This window comes from Mizuhopecten yessoensis, unplaced genomic scaffold (assembly GCF_002113885.1).
Source record: "Mizuhopecten yessoensis strain PY_sf001 unplaced genomic scaffold, ASM211388v2 scaffold4535, whole genome shotgun sequence".
Lineage (NCBI taxonomy): Eukaryota > Metazoa > Mollusca > Bivalvia > Pectinida > Pectinidae > Mizuhopecten > Mizuhopecten yessoensis.
In genome coordinates, this window is record NW_018405595.1 from 1,449,027 (window position 1) to 1,476,452 (window position 27,426).

General features: G+C 36.5%; 1 protein-coding gene across 1 annotated transcript in view; it reads left to right on the plus strand.

The window, feature by feature from the left end:
* The first annotated feature begins 479 nt into the window (after window positions 1-479).
* The window catches only part of LOC110449213, a 171,091-nt gene continuing 144,144 nt past the window's right edge, over window positions 480-27,426 (plus strand). Inside the window, exon 1 of the mRNA XM_021495917.1 lies at window positions 480-1,772. The gene's annotated coding sequence lies outside the window, so the exon portion shown is untranslated. The remainder of the gene's footprint in view (window positions 1,773-27,426) is intronic.

The following is a 27,426-nucleotide window of genomic DNA, read 5'->3' on the forward strand; positions in this document are numbered from 1 at the left end:
GGTAGACCAGGTGTGTTGATAATTGAAATAGTGACACCTGCTCATAATCTATTGCTGAGTACGTTTGCTGCTCTAATGAATTGAATAGGGCAATCAATATATACAGTACCTATGTAATAAAATCACTGTGTCTCTATTCCCACAGGTATGATAGCGATGACGGAGAAGGAACGAGCATGACCGGCCGAATATGGAGGGAGGGCCAGCATGCGATGTGCAGCCCTATCCCAGATTTGGTTATAGTACCTGACGTCACTTCCGATCATATACCGGAACAATACAGTCCAGAATTACTTTCTATACCCGGGAATATTTGGTTGACGTCACGAAGTTCGGGATCATCAGCGCGCGCTAGTAGTATCACTTCATCCATCTTTGACCTCTCGAGTGAATCGGAACAGTTAGAAAAGGCTATCAAAGAAAATGATACGTACATCATTAAAAAAACTCTCGATTTACATCATGCAAAATTCCCAATTAGTTTTCAAAAAGATCGTACAAATGATAGCCGCACTTCAGATAGATTGAGCTTCGAGTCCAGGAGTCGACGGACAAGCAGTCGGTGCAGCCATGATCCTGGCCTCGCTGAGTACGTTCTCCGAAAGAGTCAAACACGAATCGATCAATTTGAATTCCAGGATCGACGCGAGAGTATAACAACTGATGTGGATATCCCGAATATATTTCGAACTTCGATTCATTTAGCGATAGTACACAACTCTATTGATTCCCTCGGAGTATTATTACGATATGGTGTCGATCCTAGCGTTCCCAGTATCAATTTGATAACACAATCGAATACAACTACCGGAAATATTCATATTGATTCTGTGAAAATTAATACTGGTCCCTCCTCCAACACCAATACTTCTACAGCAACAACAAGCAAATCATCGGCACTACTGCATGGACAGAAAACCAGAAGCAATACGCTCAATGTCACAACCGCCGGCTTTCGTCGTCCATCGAACACAGCCGAAGGTGAAAGCAGTGCTAGTACTCCGACCGTCATCGAATGTCTAGGTTCCACTAATACCAATACACTGCATGTGAATCCGGTCATAGAGGAACACGTAAAACATGTGGTAGAATTGTCTGCAAGCAGACGACATACCGCTCGTTTGGCGGGAGACCCAGGTACCGTTAAAGAAATTGCGATTGACCTAGCAAGTGTATATTGTCAAGAGGAATTGTTTAATTTACCGCCGCTTTTTGCAGCAGTTGTGCATGGGAGACCACTAGTAGTTCTTTTGCTACTGCAATACGGTGCAGATCCGAACGTCCAAGATAGACATGGTCTGACGCCGTTACATATTGCTGTGTCCGAACAATTTTACAGTCTACAATGTGCGCGCGGATTACTTCAATATGGAGCAAAAATCTATGTGAAAAATGCAAGTAATGTGTCGCCATTTGAAATCTATCCAGGAATATTACGGGACCAACAAAATGTCATTAAGGCGGTGTTAACAGGCAAACTTGCATTGCACTATCTCAACGATACCGGTGGTATTATTAATTCAAATAACAGCGAGCATAGTTTCCATAGCAACCAGCTAACGGGTAGTGTACACAATTTCTTCAGACGTTTCAACAGCTACGAACACAAAACATCAGACTCGAGAAAACGCCGGTTACGAAAACACGGAGGATCCGGTCTAGATCTCTTTCATGAGGTCAGGGATCGAGTTCCGTCAATAACCTCAAGCAGAAGTGGTTTTAGCAAAATACAATCGGTCATTACCGAAGATTTGGACAGCGAGGCATCTCTGGTGAGTTAATTTCACTTTTAATCAATACATGCAGACTTTTTTCCCCTCCCAATCTTTCTCTAACCTGTAATGAAAAGAATTCTTAATCATTTAAGCAACGTTTCAATTCCGTTTGCAGTCGTGGAGACTTGTGAACATGAATGTCGTATTGTCAAATTTTTGAGACCATCATTTTTTTTGTGAATTTTCACGACACCAGTCTTTATAGAAACCGGAAAAAATGCTTTGAATTCAAGATCAAAGATATGCAGAGCTCTTGAAATGTACATGCAATTTTGCATGTGAACGGGTCTTTTCATAACACACTCCATATAGCTTATCCTGCCAGCTTCGTCGTAGACGTATATATTTGTCAATTGGTTATGTTAGATGGTTTGAAATGGGATATATTAGCTGCTCTGCTCATAGTGCATTTGGAAATTGATTATGTTTACTTCCGTCCAAAGAAAACATGTACATTCCCAAGTTTCAGATTTATTTCAATTACTTAGAATGATGACTTTTTTTTTTAATAAGTGACAATGATCAACATTTTACTGCATGCTGGCGTGATGTTTTCATTTATTTACCCTTTCACCCCTATGTAACTTTGATAAACTCTACCATGCATTGATCTGGATAGGTCCATTATAGTTTATAGTTTTGAAAGGGTTAACGAAAGGACATGATTGACATACGATGCACAACTGATTGAAGAGACTGTTGACACAGCCATTTTATGCATTTCAGTTGAGCTTAAAATCTGAAGCTGAAATCATATGTATACATTATTAAAAAAAAGATCAGCAGAGTTGTCTCTAATAGGCTTTCATTAGATGTTTACAGGAGAATTCCATAGCTTAAGTACACAAGTATTAATGCAGTAAACTGGCATTATACATACCTATTTGCCTTGTTGATGTTATAGTCTGCAAAAAACTCAATTTAATGAGAAAATCATTAAGGTTGGATGATTTAAAATTCATCCAACCATAATGATTTTCTCATTAAATTGAGTTTTTCTATATATGTGTTTGCAGACTAAAAAATCAATGTTTATATGTAGTTTGAAACAAATAGATATAAAGTGCATACATATTCCATTAGACCATGGAGTTTATGTTTAAATCATTCTAGTTTTCAAAGTTCCATTTTACCACTCTCAGTAACAAAAATAAACAATCTTGTAATGGATTTTAGTTAATTGTTAACATTCTGAATACAAGGACATGTAGGTCCTTTGTAATTTGTTGTTACATTTTTGTAATAAGGTTTTGAAATTGTCTTCATTCTTCAAAATAATGAGGAAAAAATCAGTACTATTATAACTTTTAATGTTGATCAGTGGTGCCAAAATATGTATTTTTATTTTTGTTGTAAATTTAATGATCATGAACAGTTAAGAGATCGACTTTTGGATGACAACACATTTATATTTCGTTCTTTTTTCCAATCTAGAGAAAGTCAGATATGTTTATATGTATTTTTTTATTCATAGTGTTTTTAAGACAACGTCAATTTCTCCAGAGATACAACAAAATGAGTCTTTTCATTCTCATTGCAATGGGTGAATTAAATTGTCCTTAATGCATTCGGTAGTTGTTGTGTTGTGAAGTATTAACAAAGGCAATTATCTGATTGGTAATGATGCTATTAAACTATCTATTTCTTATTTGTCTTAACATCATTCTACAGTATTATTATTGCTTTGGCACTAAAGGAATCCAGGGGGACAGCCTCAGGAAGATGAATCAGTGTTCACAGGGACATATGGGGAAAGGTGATCAGGGCTGTAAAGGGGATGGGAGGGGGGGGGGGGGGGGGGAGATGAAAAGGAGGAGGGAGGGAGGTGTTGGGAGTAGTGAACAAGGGGTCATTGGTAGAGGGTAGGTAAAGGATGAACAATTAGGCTCAGGGTAGGGGGTGAAAAAACGAGAAACAAGGGCTCAGAGGTTAAGAGGGTGGGGAAAAGGGATAAAGGGCTCAAGTAAGTGGGTGTGGAAAAGGGGAAGAAGGGCTCAGGGGAAGGGCATGGGGAAAAGCTGAAGAATGGATCAGAGGTGGAGGGTGGGGGAAAGGGGAAGAAGGGCTCAAACAAGAGGGTGGGGAAAAAGAGAAGAAGGGCTCAAGGTAGAGGGTGGGGAAAAGTTGAACAATGGCTCAGTGTAGAAGGTGGGAAAATGGTGAGCAATGGCTGAAGGTATAGGATAGGGTAAAGGGAAAGAGGTGTCATGAGGGATGTGGCCATGGAAGGTGAACAAGGTTCCAGAGGGAGGCATGGGGAAAGTGAACATGGGGCCTAGACAGAGGTGGTGGTGTAAAGGGGAACAGGGACAGGGAGACTATGGAAGGTGAACAGGTATCTGAAGGGAGAGTTGGGGTAAAAGGGAACGTGTCTTATGAGGGATAGTACCATGTAATATAAGGTGAGCTAAGTTTCAGATGTAAGGGATGCTGGAAAGGGACCAGGTGTCCTTAAGGTGAACAAGGTTCCAGATGGAAGGAGTTGGGAAATGGGGAACAGGTGCCCTGGGGGAGCAGGCCATGGAAGGTGAATAAGGTTTCAGGGGAAGGGATGGCAAACATTTAACTATGGTTAGGGAAAGTGAACGTAGGTCAAGACAAAATTGGTGGTTAAAAGGGAAACAGGTCTCTTTAGGGAGGGGACTATGGGAGGTGAACAGTTATCTGGAGGGAGGGGTTGGGGTGAAAGGGGAACATGTGTTCTGAGGGGTGTGGCAGTGGAGGGTGAATGGGTATCCAGAGGGAGTTATAAGGAAAGGTGAACAAGGTCCTAGAGGAAGGGATAGGGAAAAGTGAACATAGTTCCAGACAGATGGGGTGATTCAAAGGGAAACAGGTGTATAGGAAGGGGATTATGGAACATGAACAGGTATTTGGAATGATGGAAGGAGAACAAGGACTCCAAAGGTGGGAGTAGTGAAAAGGGGAACAGGTGTCCTGAAGAAGTAAGTGGCTTTGTAAGGTGAATAAGGTTCTAGAGGAAGAGGCAGGCAAAAGGAAGAACAATTGTGTCCTTCTTTATAGATGAACCATGGAAAGTGAACAACAAGATTTAAGAGGGAGGGATGGGGGTAAATAATGGTTCGACCAGTTGTAGGGGACTATGGATTTCTTCTGATGCATTGCTTTGTTTTCCTTAGCTGCAGGGTCAGGAATACCAGATGTTTTGTCAGTTGGAGTAATAAGTTGAAGGTTATAAAATTACGTATGCCATCTGCCATTTTGTCTAGTGGTTGCAGTATAAACGTTTCCATTTTTCACTTCGGGCCAGTGGTTTTGTTGACGGATCTAACCAGTTTAATCACCCCTGACCGGTAGGAGGAAGACACAAAGTAAACAAATGTGATTCTGATCAGAATCATTTTCTTTGATGTTAAATGTCACACATGTTTCACCTGGGACTAGCTCCAACCAGAGGCATGCACCAGCTTTATAGATATTGATTGCAGATCAATACATGTGTACAGGTCGCGTCTGTGCCGTTGGTGCAAAATTATCTATCAGTATAATGTGAATAGCAGTAATACCGACTTTTGGCAGAAAAGAAATATCAATGACTATTGCATATCAATACAGTACAACCTGCCTCCTTTAGAGACCAATACAAATGTAGATCACTTTTGGAAAAGAGTGGTTTTCAAGTAAAGCTAACACTACGTCAGTTATATATCATTGTGGAAGAGAGTTTACTATACAGAGCTGTTTTTATGTTTTTACTTAGATGTATTCTTGTTTTTCCAACTGAAACGATAAATTTGTCTTTACCCATCTTGTCTACATACACAATTGTGTTAGTGTAACAGGAGAGAAAAATGCATGACCAGACCGGGTTCCAGTTCTGCTACAGCATTCCTCCCTCCTTTTTCTTAGTCTTTGCCCCAAAGCACAATTATTTACAACCAAGGTTCAGGTATCCCCTTGTCAAACGTACGCCCAAGGTTGGAAACAAGGGTTGATCACAAGCACCACTGTAACAGGAGAGGAAAAATGCACTACCTGACCAGGGTTTGAACCAGTGACCCTCCAAACTCTAGACAGACCAGCTACCAATTGAGCTACCTGGTCTCTGACGATCAACCAAGTCTATAGCTAGTTCCGCTACACTAGAAACATCACTTCACAATAGGATCCAGTCATCATTTTAAGTTGAGTTAGCATTTCATGCACCATTGATGATGGGAAGGTGTACAGATTCTCTATCTCAACCTGGAATATATTTTACTGTAAGAAAGTGGGGGAGAAAAGTAATTGATCTTTCCTGTGTGGTATAGACAGAGAATTTATATCAGCCCTTATTATGGATAAAATATTGAAGTTTAGCACTCAGCAAAGCATCATGCTAAACGTAAAAACGTTAAAGACTGAGATCATATCATGTGATGATATCGTTTGAGCTTACGACCGCCGAGTTCTTGTGTGCCCATTACTGATTGTCCCTTTGAAAGGACTTAAATCTATATTTAAGCTAGGTCTCGTGTTGCCACGCAGGACAACGTTTCCTCTCTAGAGTTGGAAATAAGAGTAGTCTAGCACCACTACAGAGGATATGCTTCCCTCACAAACGACTATAAAAATAAATCTATGCAAACACTATACTAACACTGTACATAATTTATTCCAAAGTTTCCTATGTGCTGTACGTCGTTGTACAGGTTCTTTAACCTCCTCCAAGTTGTTGCTTCCTGACGGATACCTGGTTCTAAATCCATACTTAATTTCACCTTAAAAGGCACATCTTGAGCTAAGTGGGATGGCAACCATATACCTTGCTTATTTAGAGACTGTGTGTCTATAGCTGTATAACTGGTATAATATACCAAGTGAAACCTGTCATAGATGTCACTTCCCTATATTTACCAACTGTCGGTATCTACCATTTTTATAACTACCACATGTCAAAAAGTGCTACCTGTCTAAAACTGTGACATGTCTATATCTACCACCCGTCTAAAACTGTGACATGTGTATATCTACCACCTGTCTAAAACTGTGACATGTCTATAGCTATCTCCTGTTTAAAACTGTGACATGTGTATAGCTATCTCCTGTTAAAAACTACCAACTCAGTTGAATTATGAATACTTCCTGACTATAACTACCACCTGTCTATATCTACTAATTGACTGTAACTACCACCTGGCTATATCTACTAATTGACTATAACTACCACCTGGCTATATCTACTAATTGACTATAACTACCACCAGTCTATATCTACTAATTGACTATAACTACCACCTGGCTATATCTACTAATTGACTATAACTACTGTACCACCTGGCTATATCTACTAATTGACTATAACTACCACCTGTCTATAACTACCACCTGGCTATATTTACTAATTGACTATAACTACCACCAGACTATATCTACTAATTGACTCTAACTACCACCTGGCTATATTTACTAATTGACTATAACTACCCCCTGGCTTTATCTACTAATTGACTATAACTACAACCTGTCTATATCTACTAAGTGACTAAAACTACCACCTGGCTATATCTAATAATTGACTATAACTACCACCTAGCTATATCTCCTAATTGACTAAAACTACCAGCTGTCTAAATCTACCACCTGTCTATAATGTCTATATCTACCACCCGTCTAAAACTGTGACATGTCTATATCTACCACCCGTCTAAAACTGTGACATGTGTATATCTACCACCTGTCTATAACTGCCACCTGTCTATATCTATCACCTGTCTATCACTGCCACCTGTCTATATCTACAACCTTTCTATATCTACCACCTGTCTATATATACCACTTGTCTATAACTGCCACCTGTCTATATCTACCACCTGATTATAATTACCACCTGTCTATATCTACTAATTGACTAAAACTACCACCTGTCTAAATCTACCACCTATCTATAACTGCCATCTGTCTATATATATCTACCACCTGATTATAACTACCACCAGTCTATATCTACCACCTGTCTATATATACCACCTGTCTATACCTACCACCTGTCTATATATACCACCTGTCTATAACTGCCACCTGATTATAACTTACACAAGTATATATATACCACCTGTCTATAACTGCCACCTGTCTATATCTACCACACGTATATATTTACTACCTGTCTATATCTATCACCTGTCTATAACTACCACATGTTTACAACTACCACCTGTCTATATCTACTACCTGTCTATAACTACCACCTGTCTATATCTACCACCTGTCTATAACTGCCACCTGTCTATATCTCTACCACTTGTCTATAACTGCCACCTGTCTATATCTATCACCTGTCTATAACTGCCACCTGTCTATATCTATCACCTGTCTATCACTGCCACCTGTCTATATCTACAACCTTTCTATATCTACCACCTGTCTATAACTGCCACCTGTCTATATCTACCACCTGATTATAACTACCACATGTTTACAACTACCACCTGTCTATATCTACCACCTGTCTATAACTACCACATGTTTACAACTTCAGTACCACCTATCTATATCTATCACCTGATGTAGATATCTACCACCTGATTATAATTACCACCTGTCTATATCTACCACCTGTCTCTATCTACCACCTGACTAAAACTTATTAATAACCACCTGACTAAAACTACCACATGTTAAATTATAACTACCAACTGTCTATATATACTACATTTTTATAGTTAACATCGGACTGTATTTTCAGCTTGTCTATTAATAAAACCTCTCTTTAACTACTACCTGTTGAACGCTATCACCGGTTAATTGAGCTTCCACCTGTGTATATATAGCTACCATGTGACTCTAACTACCACCTGTCTATAACTACCATGTTACTCTAACTACCACCTGTCTATAACTACCATGTGACTCTAACTACCACCTGCCTTTAGCTACCATGTGACTCTAACTACCACCTGTCTATAACTACCATGTGACTCTAACTACCACCTGTCTATAACTGCCATGTGACTCTAACTACCACCTGTCTATAACTCCCATGTGACTCTAACTACCCCCTGTCTATATCTACCACCTGACTCTAACTACCACCTGCCTATAACTACCATGTGACTCTAACTACCACCTGTCTATAACTACCATGTTACTCTAACAGTCGCCTGTCTCTAACTACTTTTTGGCTATAACTACCACCATCTATAACGGCCATTTGATCATAACTTCCATTTGACTATAACTATCACCTCTCTATTACTACCATTTGACTACAACTACCACCTGTCTGTAACTACTATTTATATAATTAACTATCACAGTCACCTGTCTATGACTACAATTTGACTCTACCACCTATATATATCTATCATCTGGCCTTAAGTACCATTTCACTTCAACTACCACCTGTCTACAACTACCACCTGTCTGTAAGAACCACCTGTCTTTAACTACCCTTATACTATAACTATGACCTGTATATAGAAGCGACATAACTATCGATCAGTCTGTAACTTCCACCTGTCTATATATGCATGTATCTACCATCAGTCTATTTACCACCTGTCTTTAACTAAAGCACCTCGTTACATATACCAGCAATCTATACTGTGACCTGTCTATAACTATAACCTGTACATACCATCTGTCTATAATGAGGATATGTCTATATCTTTACCTGTCTATGTTTACCATCTGTCTAAAACTTCCATATGCAGTACAAGGTAAATCTCTCTTGATATTAAAGTAGTGCACTCAAGTCAAGTAACACTTTAATAGCGTTTTGAGGACTATATATATAGTACTAATGTATCATCTCCGGAACTCTATCAGGATAGTCATTATCCTTGATATTGTACATTGTCCTATAATCGCATCACACCGCAAATATTGACAATACTCTATTCAAGATTGGAGGAGAGCATAGATCGATAAACATATTGGTTATATACTGTCATCATATCAACGCTGTGTGTTTGTCCATTTGTCTCTTATACAAATAAGGACCTATTGAGTGATACAGGTGTGCAATTACATCAAACATCTAAATGACACTGATCACTATCTATTCATAAACAGCATTGTGAGGTCTAGAGTGTTGACAGGATAGGTCAGCTGTGAAGTGTATAGCGTTAGACAGTGATGGTCGTCCTTTCGGTCTAGACCATATGACAGCGCTTATCTGAGCCCTGAGGTCTACAGTTTTTGACAACTTGGTTTAATGTGAATTAGCTGAGAGTGTTGACAGCTCCAGTCTGAGCCATGAGGTCTAAAGCATTAGGCAACACCTAGTCAACCTAAACTGTCTGCTGTCTAGAGTGTTGACAGCCCCAGTCTGAGCCAAGAGGTCTAAAGCATTAGGCAACACCTAGTCAACCTAAACTGTCTGCTGTCTAGAGTGTTGACAGCCCCAGTCTGAGCCAAGAGGTCTAAAGCATTAGGCAACACCTAGTCAACCTAAACTGTCTGCTGTCGAGAATGTTGACAGCCCCAGTCTGAGCCATGAGGTCTAAAGCATTTGGCAACACCTAATCAGCCTAAATTGTCTGCTGTCTAGAGTGTTGACAGCCCCAGTCTGAGCCATGAGGTCTAAAGTATTAGGCAACACCTAGTCAACCTAAACCGTCTGTTGTCTAGAGTGTTGACAGCCCCAGTCTGAGCCATGAGGTCTAAAGCATTTGGCAACACCTAATCAGCCTAAATTGTCTGCTGTCTAGAGTGTTGACAGCCCCAGTCTGAGCCATGAGGTCTAAAGCATTTGGCAACACCTAGTCAGCCTAAACTGTCTGCTGTCTAGAGTGGTGACAGCCCCAGTCTGAGCCACGAGGTCTAAAGCATTAGGCAACACCTAGTCAGCCTAAACCGTCTGCTGTCTAGAGTGGTGAAAGACCCAGTCTGAGCCATGAGGTCTAAAGCATTTGGCAACACCTAGTCAGCCTAAACTGTCTGCTGTCTAGAGTGTTGGTAGGACTAGTCTTCTATTAGGTCTACATGTAGTGTTGACAATGCAAGACGGCAATGAGGTCTATAGTGTCTGAAGGTGCTAGTCGTCCTTTAGGTCTACAGTGTTGACAATCTGGTTAAGTATAAGTCTTAACAGTGCCAATCAGGTATGAGGTCTAGCTCCATACTGTATGAGAGTGTTGGTCATTCTTCAGGTCTAAGTGTTTTAGATCGCTGGTTGTCCTTAGGTCTACAGTGTTTTAGATCGCTGCTTTGTCCTGTAAGTCTAAGTGTTTGAGAGTGTTGGTTGTCCTTTAGGTATAAGTGTTTGAGAGCGCTGGTTGTCCTTAGGTCTACAGTGTTTTAGATCGCTGGTTTGTCCTTTAGGTATAAGTGTTGGAGAGCGCTGGTCATTCTTCAGGTCCAAGTGTTTTAGATCGCTGGTTTGTCCTTTAAGTCTAAGTGTTTGAGAGTGTTAGTTGCCCTTTAGGTGTAAGTGTTTTAGAACGCTGGTTTGTCCTTTAGGTATAAGTGTTTGAGAGCGCTGGTTGTCCTTAGGTCTACAGTGTTTTAGATCGCTGGTTGTCCTAGGTCTACAGTGTTTTAGATCGCTGGTTTGTCCTTTAGGTATAAGTGTTGGAGAGCGCTGGTCATTCTTCAGGTCCTAGTGTTTTAGATCGCTGGTTTGTCCTTTAAGTCTAAGTGTTTGAGAGTGTTGGTTGTCCTTTAGGTATAAGTGTTTGAGAGCGCTGGTTGTCCTTAGGTCTACAGTGTTTTAGATCGCTGGTTCGTCCTGTAAGTCTAAGTGTTTGAGGGTGTTGGTTGTCCTTTAGGTATAAGTGTTTGAGAGCGCTGGTTGTCCTTAGGTCTACAGTGTTTTAGATCTCTGGTTCGTCCTGTAAGTCTAAGTGTTTGAGGGTGTTGGTTTTCCTTTAGGTATAAGTGTTTGGTAGCGCTGGTCATTCTTCAGGTCTAAGGGTTTTAGATCGCTGGTTGTCCTTAGGTCTACAGTGTTTTAGATCGCTAGTTCGTCCTGTAAGTCTAAGTGTTTTAGAGTGTTGGTTGTCCTTTAGGTATAAGTGTTTGAGAGCGCTGGTCATTCTTCAGGTCTAAGTGTTTGAGAGCGCTGGTTGTCCTTTAAGGTCTACAGTGTTTTAGATCGCTGGTTTGTCCTGTAAGTCTAAGTGTTTGAGGGTGTTGGTTTTCCTTTAGGTATAAGTGTTTGGTAGCGCTGGTCATTCTTCAGGTCTAAGTGTTTTAGATCGCTGGTTGTCCTTAGGTCTACAGTGTTTTAGATCGCTGGTTGTCCTTAGGTCTACAGTGTTTTAGATCGCTGGTTCGTCCTGTAAGTCTAAGTGTTTGAGGGTGTTGGTTGTCCTTTAGGTATAAGTGTTTGGTAGCGCTGGTCATTCTTCAGGTCTAAGTGTTTTAGATCGCTGGTTGTCCTTAGGTCTACAGTGTTTTAGATCGCTGGTTGTCCTTAGGTCTACAGTGTTTTAGATCGCTGGTTTGTCCTTTAGGTATAAGTGTTGGAGAGCTCTGGTCATTCTTCAGGTCCTTGTGTTATAGATCGCTGGTTTGTCCTTTAAGTCTAAGTGTTTGAGAGTGTTGGTTGTCCTGTAGGTGTAAGTGTTTTAGAGCGCTGGTTGTCCTTTAGGTCTAAGTGTTTGAGAGCGCTGGTTGTCCTTTAAGGTCTACAGTGTTTTAGATCGCTGGTTTGTCCTGTAAGTCTAAGTGTTTGAGGGGGTTGGTTGTCCTTTAGGTATAAGTGTTTGAGAGCGCTGGTCATTCTTCAGGTCTTAGTGATTAAGATCGCTGGTTTGTCCTTTAAGTCTAAGTGTTTGAGAGTGTTAGTTGCCCTTTAGGTGTAAGTGTTTTAGAACGCTGGTTTGTCCTTTAGGTATAAGTGTTTGAGAGCGCTGGTCATTCTTCAGGTCTTAGTGTTTAAGATCGCTGGTTTGTCCTTTAAGTCTAAGTGTTTGAGAGTGTTGGTTGTCCTTTAGGTCTAAGTGTTTTAGATTGCTGCAGGTTTGTCCTTTAAGTCTAAGTGTTTGAGAGTGTTGGTTGTCCTTTAGGTGTAAGTGTTTTAGATCGCTGGTTTGTCCTTTAAGTCTAAGTGTTTGACAGTGTTGGTTTTCCTTTAGGTCTAAGTGTTTTAGAGCAATGCCTGGTCTACAGTGTTGTTCATTCCAGCTTACTGGTAAGTCTAGAGTGTGACAGTGCCAATCAGATATTAGGTCTTAAAGTGTTTGAAACCACTGGTTGTCTTGACAGTGCCAATCAGATATGAGGTCGAAGTATTTTAGAACACTAACATGTATATATGTAATAACCTCCCCTTATAGTATTGATTGTTTAATGTTGTAACCTAGACATTAAAAGTAATATAAATGGCTGAAGATGGCTGCAAGACTGGAAAACATTAGCAATGATCAGCTCTGTTTGTTGATTGTGTACGTTTACATGTGTATGGACATAAGTAGGTCCCCCGTCATAATACAACATTATGAATTAAAGAGAAACAATATTGCTGATGAAGAAAAACAAACATTTTGTAGATTTAATTTAGACATTCCCAAAGCTTTTGACAGTGTGACAAAGGAAAACATTTAATTGCACACTAATGTATGTCACCCTAAATAGATTTCTTATTAGTAAAACAAGCACAATTTATTATATTGAATTTCATCCAACATTTTAAATAAAAGACTATCCCCTCTTCTCTGAAAGACACAACAACAGTATGGATAACATAAACTGCTACCAAAATAGTTCTGACCTAGAAGTTTCCTTTAATTGACTGACATGTAAATGCTACCACTATCCTTACAACTAAGACTGCCCCCAAGCTCCCGTTTCAGACCGCCAGACTACATGGAACATGCACAAATTATACTTGTTTTGCTTTACATGAATATACCCTTGTAAACAAAATAACAACTTGTTCCTAAAATAATTTTGGAACTCTAACTTACCAAAATGAGTTATGATGTGTGTTTGTAAGTTAATACTGAACATTTACCTGCTTCGTCCCTGTCGACATTTATAATTGTTTCGCAAACGGCACCGCCTGCCAGAAAGATCTTAAAGGGTTTCACTGAAAGTATACTTTTAAGCCTGAATTTAAATTAGATATATCTATTTCAATTTTGAAATGCCTTTCCAAAGTTATTAATTTTCTTTCTAAAGATATAATTTAAGTGTAAAGTTTCACCTTTTTGTTGTTATTTGATTCTCTTTCCGTTCAACACTTATATGTGCATGTGTGTAATGACTAAAAGAATGTATCCAGTTTTAATAGTCTAGTTAGCTTCTTTTCAAGTTACCACATATTTTATCATGTAAACTATCAAAAATATTGAAATTTATTATCAGACTTGCATGCATCTATAAAATGATCCCCATAGACAAGAAACAAACATAAATAGATTTTTAGAAACATCTAAAAAATTCAATTTTAATTATTTTATAAAAATCTATGGACAAAGTTCTTGCTATACAGTGTAGAGTGAATGTTGATATTTTTATGAAATGTTTGTTGATGACCCATTAAGCTGACTAGTCTTTAGACAATTGGCACTGCAGGGTTTATATTATATTGATATAATCGTGTACTAAAAACAGAGCGTTCAGTAAGTGGTTCGTTACATGTTTGATAAACCAGCTGTCAGCACATGCTACAGCAGAAATTGTTATTAATCTTATAGCTTTAAATTTATAAGTATCTGATTGCACCGGATATACTGACATCATTGCTAGTATATTTACATTGTGCTGTTGGTACAGGGGATAGTTAATTATCTTATCTAGATTATAGATAGGTACAAACACAAGTGTTTCAAATATTTCCAGTTCACCAAAGTTTATTAACATAGAAAAAGATTCTTTGATTTTTTTTATTTATCATCAGAATCAACTGAAAAATGTTGCATTGTTGTAGCCAGTATTAGAGAAGATATTTTATTGATGCAGTTTTCATTGGGTCACACTATGACAAGTAAACCTTTTATTTAAATGAAAATAATTATCGTAGTGATAATGTGCTAAGTTTGCCTATATATGCTAATATGCCGTGATCAACTGTACAATAAGTTTACTGATGGGATTACATAATACATGATGATTTTCAATAGTTTTATAATCACTCTAAAATCTTTATATTTTTTTTTTACTTCCCTGCTCTTTTGTTTTGGTGGTGTTTCTACAGGCACCTGTCTACATATGACTGTAGATGTAGTGATGATGTTAAACCACAAACAATTAAGCATGAACAGCTTGATTTTCATCCCCATTTACTTGTTGTTTTGAATTGAAAGTGGCTAGACATGCTACCGGGCATCAATTGTGACATTGAATTATTTTTAAATTATAAAATATAAACTTTATTTAATTAACACCAGTTATGTGACAAGTTATTTTAACTTTAATTGATCATTCTTGTTGGCCAGGATGTTTGCTCGCAGAGGGTCTTATTGTGGGAGGAAACCGGTGTACCCGGAGAAAACCCACCTGGTCGGGCAGGTGACCCCATATCTTTTCAGGTCGGATCGTGGAATCAAATCCTGGCTGCCTAAATGGTGAAAGGCAACTGCGCTATCCACAGCAACATCCGACCATCCTTTACATTGGAGCATTAGTATCATTGGGTTATAATATGTCACAAAGTACCATCCAAGAAGGCTGAAATTTTAAAGTAGTACAATTGGCATGTATGCCAAAGAGACCCTACCATTCCCAGAAGGTTATTTTTTTTTTACGTTCCCTGATATGGGAATGGCTTATTTTTTTAAGAATAAAGATGATTCCAAGACAGGAAAACTATTTATTTTAGTGGTCCAAAAGAAATGGTGTTGATTTCCAAGTAAGGACTATGCCACTGAAGGCATAGCCCTATAATTGTTTGTTTAGCTCCAGTTGCTGCTAATTAAGGATTATATCGTATAGAAGAACTTGCTTCTTCTTTTTCCTGGGACAGTTTTCTGGGCTGCTGCTTGAGACAGCTGATCATGTACATGTAGATGTTGGCCATTGCATTTACACTGTCAATTAATGATGGGAAGCTATCGTCTCATTGGACCAAAATGTAGTTGAGGGATTTATCTTCCTGGACATGTAGACCTAGCTATCACAGTGTTCTCTGCAATCTACAGGATCAGGTGGTAGATGCCTTGTCTCTTGATTGAAAATGGATGAATGTGCAAGCATTTCCTCAATTCAGAATTGTTGACAGGGTGCTGCAGAAGTTTCAGAGCATTCATGCTGCCATGTTCTAATCGCTATCTTTTAGCAGAGACATTAAGCTTGACACCTAGCTATAGAGTTGTTATAGCTTTTCTGGTTGCAGTGCTTCATTTTAGAAAAGCACTTTTACTCAGGACCTGATCCACCTAGGTGTTGGAATGCTATTACGTAGGCCTTGGTCAGTCAGGCTTTCTGGAACAATCCATGCAATCTTTCTCTTCCACAGTCTAGGCTTTCCAGATGGAAGATCTTCTTTGTATCAACATGGAGGCTGACATCCTCATCACACTGCTATTCAGCTGATTGCGGACTTCTATCGGCGCTACTGCTGGTTATTTTGTCTCACCAGTCCACTTCAGTCTGCCCTAAAACGTACTGTCAAAAGAAGTCAATTCAGGTCAAGTTGTTGGGCCAAATTCAAGCATACTTAATAAGGATGCTGCAATCTGATTGGTTAATTGTTTCTGGATGGTATCTTTTGAAGGATTGCGATGAAATTTGCCTTAAGAACATCCTTTATACATACCAAAGAAAATACTTACCAAGTTCCTTGCATAATTTAAGGCTTGATGCCCCGTCGTATGGATGTTGCAATCTGATCAATAATACAAAGCAAAGATGTATTGCTTTTTATGACTTTAACTCATTCATCCCTGAAATTTCATAATGAACTATTCCAACTATTGAATTGGAAGAGTTCAAGTGTGTCTGCAGGGCTGAATGAGTTAATGTGGGTACATTACAATCTGTCATCATTCAACCTTAGCTGGTGCAGGAAACACATCAACCTCCATGTTTTTTTTGTTTTTTTGTTTTTAATTTCAGCTCAATGAATTTTTTTAAACTGAAAATTGAATTCCTCAAAGTTCCTTTTTAATTAAAATTCACCTTTCTCAGCAATTTCATTTTGCTTCCGCTTCTCTGAGATGCAAACATTTCATTTACTATCTGGTATTATTTTTTTTTATGGAAAATTGAAATTGTGTTCATGAAGTTGTGTCATTTGGTACCATAAATCATGAAAATTAAAACCAATTTCACACTATATTTAGGCTTTTTTTAACTAAAATTAATTTCCCCTAGCCTTGGCCAAAGGTCTTATTTCCTTACCTAAGCAGTTTTTTGGTGTCATTTATAGACATAGAATATAATAAATATTTTTCTTGAAATGCGATGACATGCTCGGAATTTGAATAAGAGAATGTAGTAATTGAATAGTTACAAAAATGTATAACGTAAATGGAAAAATTAATATCATTATACATGAAGTTTGAAATTACTTGTCACAATCAATGTACATTGTATTTTGCTAGTTTGAAAATTTGTCCACATTGCTCTTCTATAAAAAAGTTCAGATTGCAATTTGAGGTTCTCTTTCACATGCAAAGGGTGTGAACTGTACATGTGCAGAAGTGATGCCATGCTTATAGCTTTAGACTTTCTACATTATAGCCCCGAAGTTTTTTATAAAGAATTTCTTAACTGCATTTTACTACTAGCTTATCTCCCCCTAGTTTAGAACTTAGAATCAGACATCCAAGTGATCAAAATTTTATTAGAGTTATTTTTTTTCTTAATAATTCAATATTCTAGAGACGGGGGCCAGTCTAATATAGCTTGGCTATAGATAATTTTTTACTATAGCTTAGTGTTATAGCATTTGACAAGAAACTCATGGAGCTAGGCCAAAATTACTTGTTTCCTCAGAATAAAAAGGGTATAGGTAGGTAAGCAATATTTTTTTATTGTACTTTTTATTTTTTTATTATGCTGATATAGAGCAGGAGTTCTGACTTTAACAGTGCATATCACTAAATTCCAATACAAACTTTAGGGTTGGCAGCAAAATCTAGGCACGGTGTAGGGTTAGCAGAAACACAAGGACACTTTGTTATATTACTGTGTTACTGAACATCTTGGTCATTCCTTTTAAAAGACCCTTGTCCCACTTCCGGCCAAACACTAGAGAAATCCACGGAAATTTTCATTTTATTTGGCAGCACGACTTGGTCAGGGTACTATACCGTTAGTTAAGTCAGCTCAGAGAGTCCCAGGTTTAAATCCTGGTCAGTGCCACCTTTCCATATCAATAGAACACTGTTGTTGACTCTATTTTGTTTATTTTATCTTCATTATTTCAGAAATGATTGATCAAAGCGGCAGTCATTTCAGAAAAGACATTTCCAATGCATAATAACACTTTTGGTAGTAGGCCAGGGATCATTAAAATTACATTGTAGATCAATTATAATTGCTTTTAATTGATAAATAGGGAAACTCATCATTGATTTTCTTTGCATGATCTCTCTAATCACAGAAACATTAATATTATCCATTAAGGATCTCCGTACCACTGCCAAATACCGACACTATGCATTGGATTTTTTTCCTTTTTTCAGGCTAGACTTTTAGCTTTGATAAATAATCTATGACAAGAAATCCATCCTTGTTTGACTTTTACAAAAAATAACGAAGATTAAATAAACAAAATGCAGTGTTCTGAGTGTAAAAACTCATCAGAGCTAGACCTCTGGTTTCCAACCCTGGACTTCAGATAGTTATGTTGTTTCTCGAACCAACTGAGCTACCTGGTCAACAGAATTTCCTCTGGCTCAAATGTGCTACAGTTACTTCCAAAACAGAGTTAAGGGGAGATTATTTAAAACCACAGTTTAGTGGGACATGGATCCTTAAGTAAAAAGGCATTTAACAAGCATTGAAAATTGATGTATAACTCTTTGTCTGCTGCTTAATGTAATTACCACCCCCTAATCCCATCCAATATTTATAAGTAATACTTAAGAAATTTAAACATTTCACTTTCAAGTTCAAAATGTATTGTCATGTCCACATGCTGTTGCATCTCAACCTGATCAATTCTGATTAAGTTAATTATTTTTTAGGAAAATAGTGTAACAATATTGTCCATCCCTGACACTTAGAAAATTATTTAGTCTCTGAAAAAATTGTATGCTAACAAATGCTGTATGAAATAGCCAAGAAATAAAATGGTAAAATTACTGGTTTGAAATAGTGATAAACCTTTGTGTTGTAATGTGACTGTCATCGTGGATTCGAAAAGAAACGAATCACAGGAATTATGGGTAGCGATGCACTGCTTATATGAAAGAAAATGAGAGTACCTCCAACCCCTTTTAACCTTTTAACCACTGTATACCATGATGGACTCATCCATATCAATACATGGTAGAGTCTACTGACATTACTTAAGGGTGAAAGGGTTAAGTGAGGTGGTATCTGTCCGCACCAGTGGCAGACAGTAAGATTGGCAAAGGAAGGCATTACTGCTGGCAGTAGGCAAAGGGATAACATATTATATGCATTTGTAGGTTGACATCAAGAAAGTTAATTGAAGAATTTTCAAAGTGTCTCTTACCGCTTATTTAATTTTATTCCAGTTTTATTATCTTCAAATACATTTTCCATGAATATTTTGCATTTGTACACATGCGATTCGGTGCTTAAGGATATTTGTCTGGTTTATTGCTTTAGGAATAAAGAACGGTAATACAGGGTTAAAGCTATGTTTTAAAACATTGTTGTATCGTCATGATTTATCTTACACATTTTATAGTTATAAAGGAGCTCCAATTACATGTTAAGGAAGACTTATATAGAAAGTGTAACGATATGATAGGATCAAGTGCTCATTACTGTAAAACGGTTTTTCATTCACTTTATTTCTAAACAAAAGCATCAATTCTAAAATTCTGTAAACTACAATGTGAAAATAATTTAACTACTGAAATTTAAGGAAGTACAATACATAAGTAATAAAACAACTTTCCATGGTACTCTTTTTCACATGATTATTAGTAAAGATTTACAAAATTGTTCCAGTCTACCCTTTAGTAAAATTTGGTACGACATTTACTGGCAAGTATTCCTATAATGATAATAATAATCTTTATTTTAACGTCGTGTACAATTGTCAACAACAAACATAAGCTCTGTAGAGCTTTTTTTACGACACCGCTAAGGGAAAACCCCACGCGTTAGCGATCACGGCTCCTGAGGCACCCTATGCAGATAGACCTTTGAGGTGGACCAATTATAACGGTAACATTCACTCTGAAGTAAAGTCTATCAATGTTGCTATGTTTTAAATTGTACAGAAAATATACAAAATGACAAACATTCTCTACATTTTATAATTTACACAGTCAGATTTCCATTAATCGAGCTTTGAATATTCAAATCTCTTGAAATGTCAAACTTATAGGCAAAGTCTAGATTTTTTCTGTGTATAATACTGAAGATATTCCATGTATGAATCAAACTTGAGTCTAATTTCTCGCTGTTTCAAACTACAATCAAGGTCAGAGAACATTGAAAATTATAACTAATAAAACGAAGTAAAACAATTACCTGTGTGAGAACATGGAAATGTCCGAGGGTCATTTTAACAACTAAACATGCAAACTACAGTGTATAAATTCATCGAACATATTTTTCTAATTACATTAAACGCAATTTTTTACAAGTCTTGAGAGTAGCTAGACAATATGCAATGCCTGAATTGTTTAAAAAATGAAAAAAAAACCTGCATTACTGACACTTTATGAATTGCATTTTGTTTCATGTTGAAGTAGAGTAATTAAATCATTCAATTAGGAAATTGAATTTGGCAATAAACCATATATATATATACCTTGCTTGTTGCCAGATTTATAAAAAATCTATCTAAGTAATTAACAGTCATTTTAATCAGACCTGATAGTCATTCTTCTCTTGTTTGTTTTTTTTATATAATTTCGGTGATGTAATTAAGAAGGTACATGTAAAAAAAAAGAATTTTTAATTAATGAAAACTTTAGGTCAAAAGCAATATAATTCAATTATGGACTTTTCTTATTGTGAATATGTCATCATGTGACAAAGTCTTTCACCTCAGCTAGCATCATTACCACATGATCCTGAAAGTCCATAATTGTTTTATTGAATGCTTCAACAATAAATTAAAAAAAACCACCAGTTTTTAATTAGATTATTTGGATGCAAGATTTTCTGTCATGTTTTATTGCATGTTGCAAATAGTATATCAGTTATGTATGTGCTGACTAATGCAAAATGATACTGATGTTAAAAGTATAAATATATATATATATATATCAAAAGCCTTTAAAATATAAATAATAGTTTATTAGCAGTAAAAGTGAACTGGATTCTCCTCATTACTATAGGTAAATAAATAAAAAATTATATGTATATATAATGATCTAAAATAGTTTTTAAAAACTGGTCACGTGACTATAGGATCGATCCAGCCAATGGGATTGCAAGAACTGATCATGTAAACCAAGGTTGATATAAGCATGAATTACAAAAATATAAAGTAGTTGTTTGTATTTTGTACAGACAGATTACAGAATTTGCCATTTAAATTACAGATCAAGTTGACCAGGGAAAATTCTACTAGCGCTATTCATTTATACACAGAGTAAGTTGACCATACTTTATATATAGGCAGAAAACTACTTACCTGGTATACTGATTTGTTTTATTAGGTAAAAACAAATGTAATGACTTTAATTATTTTCAGAAATATAGATTTATTTTATCCGAATTAAGTCGAAAAACATGCTAGGAAAGCCATATATAACTCAAGCATTCTTGATTGCAAGTTGTCATGAAAAGAAAGTTTGTCCATTTTACATGAATTTAAAGGACCCCAAGAGACTGCCGTAATACAGTGTATTCTTCAGATGTACAGGGAAGTGATGTATGAAGTGACAAGACAAACTACATGTGTAGATTCAGACAGTTTACGAAAAAAATGTTTAGTCACGAAAACATAAATAACTACAGGGACTTGAGATGTTATAGATGTGCTGCAGCACGAGAAATCTTGAAGGTAAACAAGACATCCAAGGTATAAATACCATTAAAATGATCTGCCATTTAGGAAAAGAAAATGATTTAAAATTCATGAGGTTTTTTTTATATAAAAAGTTTTTAATAAAATTTTGATAGTATCTGAAGTAGTGTTCCTATGGAATTCACTTTGTTGGAAGAATAATTGTGTTAAAGTATTCATATGTCAACCCCCTGGTAAAGCTTGGGACTGTCCTGCTTTAAGAGACAGAAAATGATGTACCAGCTAGCTTTCCATTAATTAATCCTTCTTGTACAGGCCCCGCAATAGGCTTTATAGCATCCTTCTCAAAGGTAAATGCAAAACGTTCCGACAAACTATAGTGCAAATGGCTTCAAATGCAAAACAATTGATAGTGCATGCAGAACTTAAAATGAAAAATGAAAAAAAATTGGAAAAACAGAAAATATAAAACGATTTAAAGTGCAAATGCAAATTGAGATTGCAAAACCAAGATCGCGAAATTATCCCAGACAAACGGAATAAAAAGAGAATCGATCAAAAACGGAAATGCAAATAATGATTGCAAAACCAGAAATGCAAAATTTTCCCTGAGAGTGACCCTGATACATTAAAAGCGCCGTTTACTGACACATAGAAATTTGTCACCCTATTTAAATTGGTGATCATCTGTCTGGTTGTGTCAGTAGGTAGTGTTGTTCCTGAGAGAGTGTTCTCTGTATGACAAGAAAAATTAATGCCATATTGTTTACTTGGTTTATATATATTTGACTCTGAGTCATCTCATACATATACAAAACAAGTTATGAGCTTCTGCAAGAAGCCAAAGCATGAGGCAAAATGACGATGGGTAAATGATAACTGATTTATAATCATACTCTACTTTGATTTAGTAATAAGTTTTTGTTGTATTATTTTTCATTTTTACAACTTATTAACATTACAAAACCAAGAAATGCTGCAAAACGTTTCACAGCTAGGTTTGTATCACACTCTGGGACTTTCTTCGGTGAGACAATGATTTTGTGTTGTATTAGTTTTCTATAATCTTATTTAGAAGTTATAGGTTGCAGGCCCTTTTAAGAAAAAACAAGTATTTTTACTTACTCCCAGTAATTTTGCGCAAAAATCTTAACAAAGCATAACCCGAGAGCAATGGACAACTGTCTACTTTATAATCGTAAGGTCCGGGGATTACTTTATAATCGTAAGGTCCGGGGATCAATCCCTGTAGCAAAGTCAAAACGTTTCGGTGGAAATGGAACCTGTAGCAGAGATAGATATAATTGTATATAACACAAGTTGCTATGGTAAATGGGCAGGCAACTCCAAGGCAGAAAACAGCTTAATAAATTGGAAGCCTATATCTTCTGTCTTGGAACTACAACACATCATTGGTGCAATTTCTTCTTGGAGTTAGCTCCCTTTTTTTCGAGCAGTATTATGCAATAAATTGAATCCTTTTGTTAATTTTTCAGATTTGATATTATTAATTTGTTAACCAAGAGAACAACATATTGTTTTACATCACTAAAAGTTATTTTTTTAAACTTGAGGAAGGGAAATACAGCAATTTCTGTCACAGAAAGGTAGTATTCACATCCTTAATTCTTCTGGAGAATGCCCTTCAACATTGAGTGCATTTAAGTCTAATGTCAAAGAGATGTTTTAAAGAATCTTTGGTACAATTTGTATAGATCAGACACCAAAACTTCTCTCGTTGTCTTAACAACGCCGTGAAGATAAAACTCCTGCTGCAGATATCATTGCAGCATTAGTCATCTAAGCATTTTACTCCACAGAACGACATTGTACTTATATGCTAAACATCATTGCACAAATGGTTATTTTAGTACTGAAACCTAGTTGGGTACATTACGTAACTGAATGAATGCTTCAGTTCAATAATAAAAATACTATAAAATTAACTTTTGTACTTTTTCAAAGCCAGTTTCCAATTAAAGATTGGGTTATGTTCTTGGCAGAATTGCTTTTCTAGTTCAAACTTTAGTAATTTTGTGGTTTGGGAAATAATGAAGGCCTCAAACCAATACAGTAGAAGAAGGTCTATTTTGCAGATTGAAGACGTTTTAAGTATTCATTTTCTGGAGGAGACCAACATTACTATGTCTTATTAATGAAAACATGTTAGTGTTGTGAGCAAGCTGTCTTTGTGATGTAGAAATTTCCTTCCTGAAGTTTATTGCTTGATGAAACATTTTATCTCTTGAAAGCAGCAGTGAAAGTTCTAAGCAAACGTCAAGTTACTGGACATTTTTATTCTGCTTGATTTTTAAGTTTTGTATATGTAAAAATATGAGGAGGTGTCCATATTGCATCAAATATGGTATTTATGAAATGTTTTGAACTAGATGAGGTAGAGTGATTCTGTATTTTCTAAATGGTATATATTTCACAAGTTAGTCAACTGTCTTGCTAACACCAACAGGAGAATGAGAATGGTGGTCTAATGGTCAAAGTGAGTTAAGTGGAACACATATGGAAGCTTGTGAATACAGTACCAGGGGATTTGTATCACTTAAAACATGCCTCTGTTTCCTGTGTTGATGATGGATGAGCAGATATTTGATATTATTTATGGACATCCTGGTAAAGTTTACCGGATTTTATCAATAAAACTCGCCTTCAGGTTTGTGAAGGAATATTTGGCTTTCTGCTTACAACTGTTTGGTCACAACAGACAGCCAAATGTACCAAACCCCAACCCTGCCATAACATATGTATCCCAAACCCACCCCTCCTTCCTTAAGAACTCGGAGATATCTTCTGTCCTATGTTCCTAGATGGACATTAACTCATTCACCCCTGAAGACACATTTGAACTCTTCTCATTCAAAGGTTGGAATTGTTCATTATGAAATTTTAGGGTGAATGAGTTAATTAGGGACAAAAATCAATATTCTGCTTCCAGTGCATTTCATCTGTAGCTTTCTTTACTCATGTTGCCTCTTTTATAGTGTCTGAAATGGGTTAGGGAAAATGAAGTTAAAATTCCCAAGGGAAAATTTACGTTAACTTCTCAAGGGAACCTGCTGTTATCTGGCAATAATATTGCACTGAAAAATTCTTTCTATAACTGTTTAGTCTGAGTACTGAAATAGATTTTTTTTTTATATATGATTGCCAATAAAATTGTCAAACTGCATTTAAAGTTTCCAAAATATTTCTACTTATAGTGTAGACCTACTTCAAAGACTCATAAAACTCATAAACTTTCCACAGAGTTTTGCAAAACAAATTATTAATGAAACAATATGTTTGAAGTAGGGAGAAGTATTGATCAGATCCAAGGTCCAATAACTGGATCAGTATGAGTGAGTAATTTTCAGTTTTATTTCCTGCTCAGGTTATATCAAACACTTGAGTAACCTTGATATTGCAGATTTGACACCTTGTCACCATAAAGCTTGATGACAAAAATCAATTTCAATGTAATAATATCAGGTTTGTTTTCAATCTATTTTTCAAAGATAAAACTGATAAAGTAAACAGATGTTGCTTTTGTGGGAACAGAAGTTGTAAGATAGAACCTTGATGTTTTTGGAAACCAGTGGTTTTATCAATACAAAAATCGTGATAAAAAGCACTGCTTTAATAAGCATACACACAACCCTTGTTAGTATTATAATGAATTCTCGTATATCTGAATGTATTTTTGGAGGATGGGGCTGTAGGGAGATGGGGGTTGATTTTAGCTCACTTGCCTGAAGGGAAACAGATCTTACATTTTGGCATCGCATGATTGGTACTTTATTCATATATAGTTAAATGTTTAAATATTTGAGATTCAATTTTTACCAAATAGTGTATCTGGATATGAAGATTGTATTTTGAGCAAATTTTCACACATATAATGCAAAAAATAATCTTCAGTTCTGAAATATTGCATTAATAAATGTATTATGCAACAAAGACAAGCAGTAGATTTGTTTGTCAGATTTTCACATCAATGGCACCACTCAGACGTATGTCTTAATTATTAACATACCTAAGTAAGTCTTTATTATTAACATACCAAAGTGTCCTGTTTGAGTCAGTTACAATTGAATCTGCTTGAGAGACCACCCCTGTTAATTAAGTGTGCCTGTCTCTTGCTGACCATAATTTTCTCATCCCTACAAAGCAATTTATTATAAAGGTAAAATCTACGTAAACAGACCTTTTCTGTTAGGAGACAATTTTTGAGCCTAATCCCTAATCATTTCATACAGATTTTACTGTACATGTAAAATGAAGATATTTTTTTAAAAACTGATGCAAAATGTATGACATTCATGATCATCATTTTTTATGGGCATATTTTCTCAAGAACTGTAGTAGATAAAATCATAGCTTTTATAAAGTCATAATATAGCTTGGATCCAAACGGACATTCACTTTTGCCCAAAACAAACCAGAAATGTAAAAGGAAAGCCTGTTTCTAACAGTAAATGGAATCTAAAAGACAGTTTTTAGGTGTTGTCGGTTTAAAGACTAAAAGATGGCTCTTGACGATTCTTACAAAATCGGTTGCGTATTTGGATTTAGCTGCAACAGTGAAATCTACAGCATTGTATGTATTCACAGCTCGCAGACACTTTTACCAGTTTTTAGACGACCCTTAGAAGCTACGATCTTCGATCTGTTGCTCAGGAGTCACATACTGGTGAATGGATCATCTCGACAGACTATGGAACCTGGTACATTGGAAAACGTGGGGAAACATTTCCATTGATCCAGCTCCATTCAGCTCCCATAACCAGTGTTAATCATTACAAAACGCTATTGCAGTGCAAAATTGCATTACTATTTTTCTACCTCCTAAAGCAAAAAAAAGAAAAATCATTAACTTCAAATTCATGGCTTAATTCAACAGAATGGCTTGATACATCTAGATTCTTTGATTTTTCAGCATTTTTATCATTACTGCTTTAGGTTAACTTCTGTACATAAAATGGCGATGATAGAAAATTGCTAGACTGTAAATGCCAACATTATATACTTTCAATATTTTGTTTTTATTGGAACCTAGATTAGATGTACATTCATTGCAATTTGGTATATATACTCGCCAGCTTTCAATTTGTTCGTGGGGAAAATCTGTTTGACAACATTTTAAAATAAAACTTGGACTAAAGTAACCAAATTTCAAGAACGACCGCTTTTATCAAGACAATTATTACTAAATAACACTTCATGTATATAACAGTTCTGATATATTTTCTTTCCAGATTTAGCATGATATCGTTTGATTAGCAAGTCATGTTGTAGAGAGCATGTATACTTCCTGTAAACACAGATAATCTTGAAAGCTGTCACAACAATATGATGATACTCTGGTGTTTATAATGCCATGTTGTATGTCCAATGAGACGGTATCAGTCAATTGATATGCTCTTCATGAAGGAAGTGACATTTCACCTATTCCTGTCTAAAATTACTATTAATCTGACAGGTCCGATGGACTGAATGCCCTCTATATGAAACATATACATACCAAGTGACCATGGCCACCTTTCATATGACTAACTGTACAATGCATACTTGATAATGACACGATACATATGTATTTTCACAATAAGATAATGGAACGGAATAAAAACAAAGCACATTTATTTAATATCCATTCCTGATTATGATCGAGATATGACCATTCCATTTAGAAACAGCTAG